This window comes from Pogona vitticeps, chromosome 6 (genome assembly GCF_051106095.1).
Source record: "Pogona vitticeps strain Pit_001003342236 chromosome 6, PviZW2.1, whole genome shotgun sequence".
NCBI lineage: Eukaryota > Metazoa > Chordata > Lepidosauria > Squamata > Agamidae > Pogona > Pogona vitticeps.
This window is the reverse complement of record NC_135788.1, coordinates 113,107,190-113,116,267: the sequence shown is the minus strand read 5'-3', so window position 1 is coordinate 113,116,267 and position 9,078 is coordinate 113,107,190.

Genomic DNA, 9,078 nt, shown 5'->3' with positions numbered 1-9,078 from the left:
CCAGAATTCTTCATAAGGAACACCCCCTCCTGGGTCTTGTTGTCCCGCCTAACTTTCTCATGAGAGCTTGAGAGTTGTTATCAAGTTTTGTGGCAGAATTATTTTGACTACGAAAGTCTCTGCTCTCTACTCATCTTAGCAACGAGATAATCAGCGAGCGAAGCGTCTCTGAAACAGCATGAAAAACTTTCCTACTACAGAGCAGACTTTAAATCAAGATGGATGCTATTGGGACAATCTTAGGACTACATATCCCATTCTAATACACACAATAACACAAATCATCACATGCCCCCCCTGATAATCGTTAAAATTCAGAGCAGTAAATCTGATCTAATTTTAAGAAATCAAGCAAAAGTAACTAAAAAGTAATTCAAAGTAATTAACTGGTGATATCTCGAAATTCAACTACAGATCAACTATTACAATAGTGAAACATAGCACACTGTTGAATACATTGTTTCAACGTTCAGGTTCATAAGAATCTTCACAGTACATTCTAGAAAGACCATCTGCCACAACATTCAATTTTCCAGGAATGTGTTGAACTTCAAAATCAAAATCTTGCAGTGCTAGACTCCATGTCAACAATTTTTGGTTGTGAGATTTCATCTTCTGCAACCAAACTAAAGCTCTGTGATCTGTTTGGAGTGTAAACTTACACCCCCATAGGTAAGGTCTAAGTAAATTGAGAGACCAAAATATAGAAAGAGCCTCTTTTTCAGGTACTGCGTAATTTCTCTCTCTATCCAAGAGTTTTCTAGAGAAGTATGAGATAGGGTAAAGGTTCCCATCTTCTCCTTGCTGCAGCAAAACGGCTCCTAGTCCTAATTCAGAGGCATCTGTTTGTAAAATGAATGGTTTGTCAAAATCAGGGGATTTCAGTATAGGTGCATCCATAATCTTAGCTTTTAAAGCATCAAAGGCACCTTGACACTCTGGTGTCCACTTTACCTTGACAGGCTGTCTCTTCTTAGTGAGCTTTGTCAGAGGTGAAGCCAAATGACTGAAATTAGGAATGAAATTCTGTAGTAGCCAACTAGGCCCAAAAACGAGCATACCTGTTTCTTAGTTTTTGGAATAGGCCAATCATTAATAGATTGTACTTTGGCTTGCAGAGTCTGAATTTCTCCTTGCCCAATCAAATGACCTAAGTACATGACTTTTCCTTACATCCATTGACATTTGCTGGCTTTGACTGTCAGTCCTGCTTGCTGAAGTCTGGACAAAACAGTTTCAATGTGAGACATGTGAGAATCAAAATCAGAACTGAAAATGGCAACATCATCAAGATAAGCACTTGCAAAAGTTTGTCTATCATCCTTTGAAATGAAGCACCAGCATTCTTCAAACCAAATGGCAATCTTCGGAAATGGAAAGTTCCCACGTGCGTAATGAAAGCGGTCTTATCTCGTGAATCTTCAGCCAAATCGAGCTGCCAATAAGCATTCTTTAGATTGAGAATGCTGATAAACTTAGCCTTTGAAAGATGTTCAATTAAATCATCCATTCTAGGCAATGCGTATGGATCTGGGACAGTAACACTGTTTAACTTTCTGTAATCAACACAAAATCTTACTTCCTCGAGAATTTCACCCAGAGCGTTACGTTTTGGCACCAGTACCACCGGAGAAGCCCAAGGGGAGAATGACGGTTCAATCACCCCCAAAGATAACATCTTTTATATCTCTTGTTCAATCTGGATAGCATGATTACCAATTGCTCTATATGGGCTAGACCGTATGGGCTGGGCATTGTTCTCAGTAGTTATCACATGACTGATCAATTTGGTGTAACCTGGTTTATCTGAAAACACATCTTGGTATTGTTCTAAAATTTGAAACAACCTTTCTTTCTGATCAACGGTACCTGTTAAAACAAGATTATCAGACCATGTACCTGCATCTTGCAATTCAGACAACATATCAATAGGTTCATTTGCAGCACGAAAATATTCAGCATGACATTGAAAAACCATTGCAGATCTATCTTTGTACAGTTTCAAACTATTGACATGGTAAAGAACAGGTTTCTTATTAGAATCCAACATTTTGACAAGATAATTGACATTTCCCAATTTTTGAACAATTTCACCTGGACCTTCCCAGACAACTTCTAGCTTAGAAGGTCTGAGTGGGTTCAGAACAAGTACCAAATCACCCACAGAAAATTCCCTGTGTCTGGATCTCTTATCGTGGAAGAACTTCTGACTTGCTTGAGCGTCCAACAAATTGTCTCTGGCCAACTCCTGGACAGCCAAGAGTTTCTCTTGAAGTTTTCTGACAAAATCAGCAACTGGCACAGTACTACTTTTAACCACACCTTCCCAATCGGATTTCAGGAAGTCCAATGGTCCTTGTAGATTTCTTCCAAACACCACCTCACTTGGAGAAAAGCCACCTAGTGAAGAATGAGCTGAGCTACGGTAAGCAAACAAAGCAAAAGGCAAAAGTTCATCCCAAATGTTTCCATATTCTTGGGTCAAAGTTTTAATCATCCTAAGCAAAGTTTGTTGACCTCTTTCCACCATACCATGAGATTGAGGATGATGGGCTGTGCTAAAACTGATGGTTATTCCACTTATCTTGCAGATCTTACGCATAAGTTCACTTGTAAAGGCTCCTGCTTGATCACAAATTATTTTGGATGGTACTCCAATACGCGAGCACAAGTCCACGATGATTCTAGCTATGGTGGTAGCTGTAAGGTTGCTAATAGCATAGGCTTCGATCCACCTACTGGCTGAACAGATGAAAGAAATGATGTATTTCTTCTTAGATTTAGTAGGAACAAAAGGTCCTAGCACATCCATTTGCAAACACTGGAACACTTGGTCAGGAATCTCCATAATCTGCATTTCGGCCTTTACCTTGTCAGTTTGATGGCCTGTGCGTTGGCAATAGTCACAAGAACTGACATAGTCCTTTACAGTTTTTGAAATACCAGGCCAGTAAAAATGTTGAGAAATCCTCTTTAGGGTTTTTTGTATTCCCTGGTGCCCACTACTCGGATGGTCATGAGCCATTTCTAGTATTCTCAGTCTATATTCAGTAGGCACGACTAACTGTTGAATAGGTTGGGCATCCAAGTTGGATTTGGGGAAATATTCTCTGTACAAAAGTCCATTTTCTCCCCACAGGAAACTAACTTGCTGATGCGCAGGACGTTCAGCATAGTTGTCTGCTTGTGACCTCAAAGAAGCTAGAGAGGGATCATTAAGTTGCTTCTGTCTAAAGTCCTCTGATCCCTTAGGTATCACCTCCTCTATTGTAGTTTCAGTTTTAGCTGCATTATCAGGTTCGGTCACAAGAGGCTGCTGTTGGGTAAGATTTCCATCTGAGCTATTCTCAGTGGATTCCTGCTCCAGTTCAGGATCATGCATCTCCCTACTTTGAGAACGTGTGACTACCTGCATCGAAGCTACATTTTGACTCTGCATGTGATCCAAAAAGGAAAGATCATTTCCAAGCAGAAAATCAGGTTTTCCCTCATGGGTTAAAATATGTTTTGCACCTGACCAGGACTTGTAGGTAATTTTTACATATGCCAGAGGATCAAACTTCTGCTCTGTCTCTATAGACCCATAAGTTTTTATTAGACACCTCAGATTGTTCAGAATCAAGGTGGGGTCTAGAAAATGTCTGCTTATCGAAGAAATGTCGGCACCCGAGTCACGAAAAGCACTTAAAGCCATATCACCTCCAGGTGTGTGAAGAAAAACCACCTCAGAAAATGTGCGGGTTGCCCAGTCCCTTTGTGCATCTGGCACTATGCATTCAGGGTCCATAACAGAAAACCTCTCTCCTGATGCAGTCTCTTTTACAATTTCTGAGGAAATTGAAGCAATTTGTAAGTCCAAAATTCTAGGCACATATTGGTTTACTGCTGCCTGCATTCCACTGGCTTGCGAAGGGGTTACAGTTAAGTTAACTCCTTCCTGACTCTGTGAAGGCACAATGCTTGACTGGTGAGGCACAGAAACTGCATTACTGGCAGCTGGCACTTGCTGAGTTCCTGCTGGCACAGAACTTACATACGCCATCTTGGGAGTGCCTGCTTTAGATCTGCGTGGAGCTGGGACAGGTGTTTTTCTAGCTGGCTCCTTAACTCGGCTAGCTGGCACATTCAACCTTGGGCAATCTCGTCGCAGATGAGAGCCACCACATTCAAAACATTTAAGAGGTGTTTTACTCTGGCTAGGAGCTAGGCTCCTGCGTTGCTCAAATGAACTTTGCCTGGGCTCTTGAGAATGAGACTTTCTAAAATCAGGCTGACTCTGTCTCTTAGGCGCTACTGGTGCAGTCTTTGGCCTAACAGCAGGTTCATGCGTTTTAAAGGAGAGGATTTCATCAGTCTTTAAAGCAAGGGTTTGCAAGTCTTTGTATCCTCTCTCCAACAAAGTACTCCTTATTTCTGAAGGCACTAAATTAAGAAAATGCTCCATGTACAACGCAGTTCTTAAATCCTCAAAAGTACTGGCGCCCAAGGAGCTCAACCACTGATCACCAGATGTTCTATTTTGTCAGCTAGTGCAGAATAACACTCATTAGGCTGTTTTTTCAGTTTTCTAAAGTTCTGCCTCAGTATTTCCGAAGTGAAACCAAATTTTCTCTTTACCACCTCTTTAAAAGTAGGCCAGTCAGGGTCCTCATCAGATAATTTGGCTACCAAGTTGGCAAGTTGCCCAGAACACTGAGTACGCAGTAGCTTGAGGTGCCAGGCCTCCGGTATCTTAAGATCTCGACACGCTTGTTCAAATATCGATAAAAATGATAAGATATCATCGCCATCATGGTAGTAAGGTAGATTGCTTCTATCAACACTGGCTATTGAGTTCTTAAACTCCTCTTTTTCCTTCAGCTCATAAACCAAATGCTCCACCTTTTTCTCTCTGTACTGCTTCAATAACTGATCAGCAATGTTCTGATTATGAATAGATTGAGTGTGACAAGCAACAAAATCTGCAAACATCATTGTTAACTTATCCACTGGTGATAGACTCTTGTTAGGATCAGGCCCCTCAGCACCGGCTGCTGCTGCTGCCACTCCTGCTGTTTCATCAGGAATGTCTCTGGCTGGCACTCCCCTCCCTACTGGAGTGCTGGCACCCGCCATTTCCTCTGCCTGATCCATCTGTCGCAACCTAGACCAAGTCTGATCTGGATCAGATCCAAGTAGGTTCTGGATATCCTCAGCTGTGAGATTGTACTTAATTCCACCTGTTCGCAATCCCCTAATCTTAATTGTCCTCTGAGTCACAAACTGCTCTCCAGGCAACTCCAAAAATTCTTCTCCTTCTAAGTGTTGCTCCATGCAAGCTGCAACTAACGCAGATGCCAAGTTGACCCAAAAGGAAAAATCCTCTCCCTGCCCCTGTAGCCGAAACTGTAGGGCGAGGGCAAAGCCATAAAACACTCTGGCAGAAAACAGCCCTACCCTGGAGCTTCAGAAGGGTGACCGCTTACTTGCATGAAAATGTCCACTCATTAAACAGCCCAATTACATAACCAAAGCATTAGTTCTTAACAGACTTCGCTTAAAGCTAAGTCTTTCTTTAAGACCCTTAGCTGAAAAGAAAAATGCAATATAGCTGATTTATAGCCCTTCAAAGTAAATAGCGTGGAAGAAATCCCTCTGCCAAGGCTTGGGATTTCCCAGCTGTGAAAAGCACATGCATCGAGATGCTTGCTGCTTTCAACTTAAGCCAAAGTAAATGCAATAAATCAAAGCCCGTGTTTCATGTCACCGCTGCCAACCATGTAAGCAGCCCTTTATCTCCAAAGAGATTTACGGGGGTGCCGGAGACTGGGATGAGTCCGAAATCCAGACAAACCTCTGACTGCTGAGCAGAGCCCTTAGGTCTCAGCAAGGACCTGTCTAAACTTTTTCCTCAAAAGCCAATCTCCTTTATTAAGAAAGCAACACACACAGACAAATTCATGAGTTATACTCAGAATAATCTGGCTCTAAATCTTTGGTAGCAAACACACATGGCCAATTAGACATTCAGCTAGTCTGTACAAGAACCAATGCATGCAGATCAAATCATTACTGCTTTATTGAAAAGAATTGCTTTAGAGAAGGTTTCAGTTGATAATAAAATAGTTCAGTAGGTACATTTTCATATCAAGACAAACAGAATACTCCTCTCCCCACTCCAGCTAGAAAAATAAAGAAATAGAATTATGCTAACTAATAAAAAGCATAACACAGTCCATCTCATGTGTCTTGTGTCTTCATAGGCTGACGCTAGATGAAATCCAGTTGACTTCCATCAGTCCATGGTAAAAAAAAAAAAATAGTCCATAACAAAATTATAATCCATTATAGGAAAAAGCACATGTCTGACCTTTCTCAGTCCAACTCCATCTTTTTCCAACTCCTTACCAACTTCCTTCTTCTTCCCAGAATTCTTCATAAGGAACACCCCCTCCTGGGTCTTGTTGTCCTGCCTAACTTTCTCATGAGAGCTTGAGAGTTGTTATCAAGTTTTGTGGCAGAATTATTTTGACTACGAAAGTCTCTGCTCTCTACTCATCTTAGCAACGAGATAATCAGCAAGCGAAGCGTCTCTGAAACAGCATGAAAAACTTTCCTACTACAGAGCAGACTTTAAATCAAGATGGATGCTATTGGGACAATCTTAGGACTACATATCCCATTCTAATACACAAAAAAACACAAATCATCACAGGAGCGAGCTCCACTCTCAGGCATCACGCGGTGGCAGCTTGGGCACTTGGGGAAAAGGGCCAGCAGTGCACCTCACTTGCCAGCTCACCCCCAAGACAGTGCCTCTTGCATCTTCCATACGGAACTGTAGCCTGCCAGCCGCAGGCTGCAGTTCTGGATGGAGGGTGCAAGAGGTGCTGTCTTGGGAGAGAGCTGGCAAGCATGGCAAGGCTTTTATTACTCTTGACAGCAGAGGACGTGTGGGCGCTTTGGGGGGCAGGCAAGGTGGGGGCCACAAACTATCATTCAGTGGGCCACAAATGGCCCCTGGGACGCATGTTTGAGACCCCTGTTGTAGATGCTCTGCTGAGGCAAATGGGTAGCAGGAGGTTTGATTCTGAGCTTGTCATGTTTTTAGGAACCTATTTCCCTTCTGAGATGATGCAAGTAACCTCCCGAGTGAACGAGGAAGATTACATTGAACTGTTAAAGGGAAAGACAGGCAGGATAGTGGACTGGGTGATAATGATCAAGACGTACTGTATAAAGGAAAACGTTGTGCTGGCATTGAAAGAAGCAGACAAGGAAAACCTCGAGTTATCTTATGGGGAAGGGAGGGGCGAATGCAAATACACCCCAGAGGAGGACCAAATCAGTCCCTTGAACAAAGAGGAGCTAGAGACATGTTTATTAAGTGCAAGCAGGTTTTCTTCAACAAGCCTGGAGTAGCCAAGGGTGTAGTGCACAGGGTTGACACCGGGGATGCACGCCCACAGGCGGTTACACCTTATAGAGGACGAACCTATCTAGTTAAACTTTGGGGCCAAAAAGTGAAGTTTGGTCAATATAAGAGAAGGAAAAAGACCCTGAGAAAACAGGCATGGCCATATTGGGAAGGCAGAGGGGTGACCTATTGAAAGCTAAATAGGTTGAGACGTAGCCTAACCCTGCCAGTGGTGCAAAGTGCAAAAGGATGCTAGGAAAGGCACAGACACAGTTGATTCTATCAGAGGCTCAAGCATGCCTCCCATTTGAGGTGCTACCCATCTCAGCATCAATGGTAAAGGACAGAAGGCTGGTCTCAAATGCTAGTCCCCCTGAAAAAAAAAAACACTCCTTCCCAGCACGTGGAAAAAAGGAAGGGGGGGAAGGGGGTGCAATCTTAAACTAAAGTAAGCTAAAGTAAGTAAAGAAAAGGTGGGGGTAGAGGGAGTGCGATCTTCACCTTCCTTCCCCCCTTAAGCAAGGAACTCTACACTTAAACAATCAAAGACACTTTACAACAAGGAAGTAATGAATGAAAACAGAGAAATAGCACCAGCTAAGTAGTGCTGCTGAAGAGTAACCCAAATCCTTGCTGATAAAAAGCAGCCTCGTGCATGGAAAACCAATTAAGCCTGTCTCCTTATTCAGTACCAGTTGAATAATTACTACTATAATCTTTAAACACAATTCCAATACTCCTTCCTTTCTCATTTCTCTCTCTCCCTCTCTCCCTCTCTCTCTTTTTTAATAGCTAATGAGACCACAAAAGAGGGGCGGGTCAAACAGTAAGTATAAAACAGCCAAAACGCTCCCCTTACATGCTCGTCCCCACTATAATCACCCTTCATTCCCAACACATTAAAAACAGAGGGGCGAGGGGGTGCAATCTAACCTCCTCACCCCTTGCAAAGCCCAATGTATAAATAGAAATATAGTCAATTAAGTTAAGCTTATGAATGAAGTAAAGAGACGTGGGGTGATGGGGTGCGATCTTCAACCTTCCCCCCCTTTAAGGAACAAACTCTAAAGTTAAACAAGAAAGAACTTTTAAAATATACTGATGAAATAGAAACCAGCTAGGAAGCATTGCATTGCAACCCAAATCCTGTATGGGAGAAGCATCCTCGCGCTGGGAAAACGAAACGGCTTCCTCGCTTGGCTGCAGGGCTCGCCTCTTTGCCTGCAAAACGTCAAAGAGGCTTGAGCTGGAGGGACCAAGGGCTTCTTAAAAGCTCCGTCCCTCCTCCCCTCAAAAAGCGGTGTAAAGAACAGCAACGCTGCTCTCCAAGTGGGAAAGTGAAGCTTCCCCTCCAAGGTAACTCAGCACCACAGCGGAGCGATCATTGTACTTCTGCAATACTTATACCAAAGATAAACTCCATATATCCTTAAATCATCACATTTCAATACCTGTGGTATATTGTAGGTGCTTAAAATATGGGCCATCTGCATGGAATTTTGGGAGGTGAGCCCACCAATGGCAGCCAGGATTTGCTCCGTACTTCTGCAGTTGTAATTGAGGGGGTTTCCTTTCTTCCCGAACAGAAGAGCCAGAGTATTGTCAGTGGCAATCCAGGAATCAAAGTAATTGTCATAAACCTTGTAACCCAAGGTGACATTGGGTAGCAGTTCAGCCTTCTC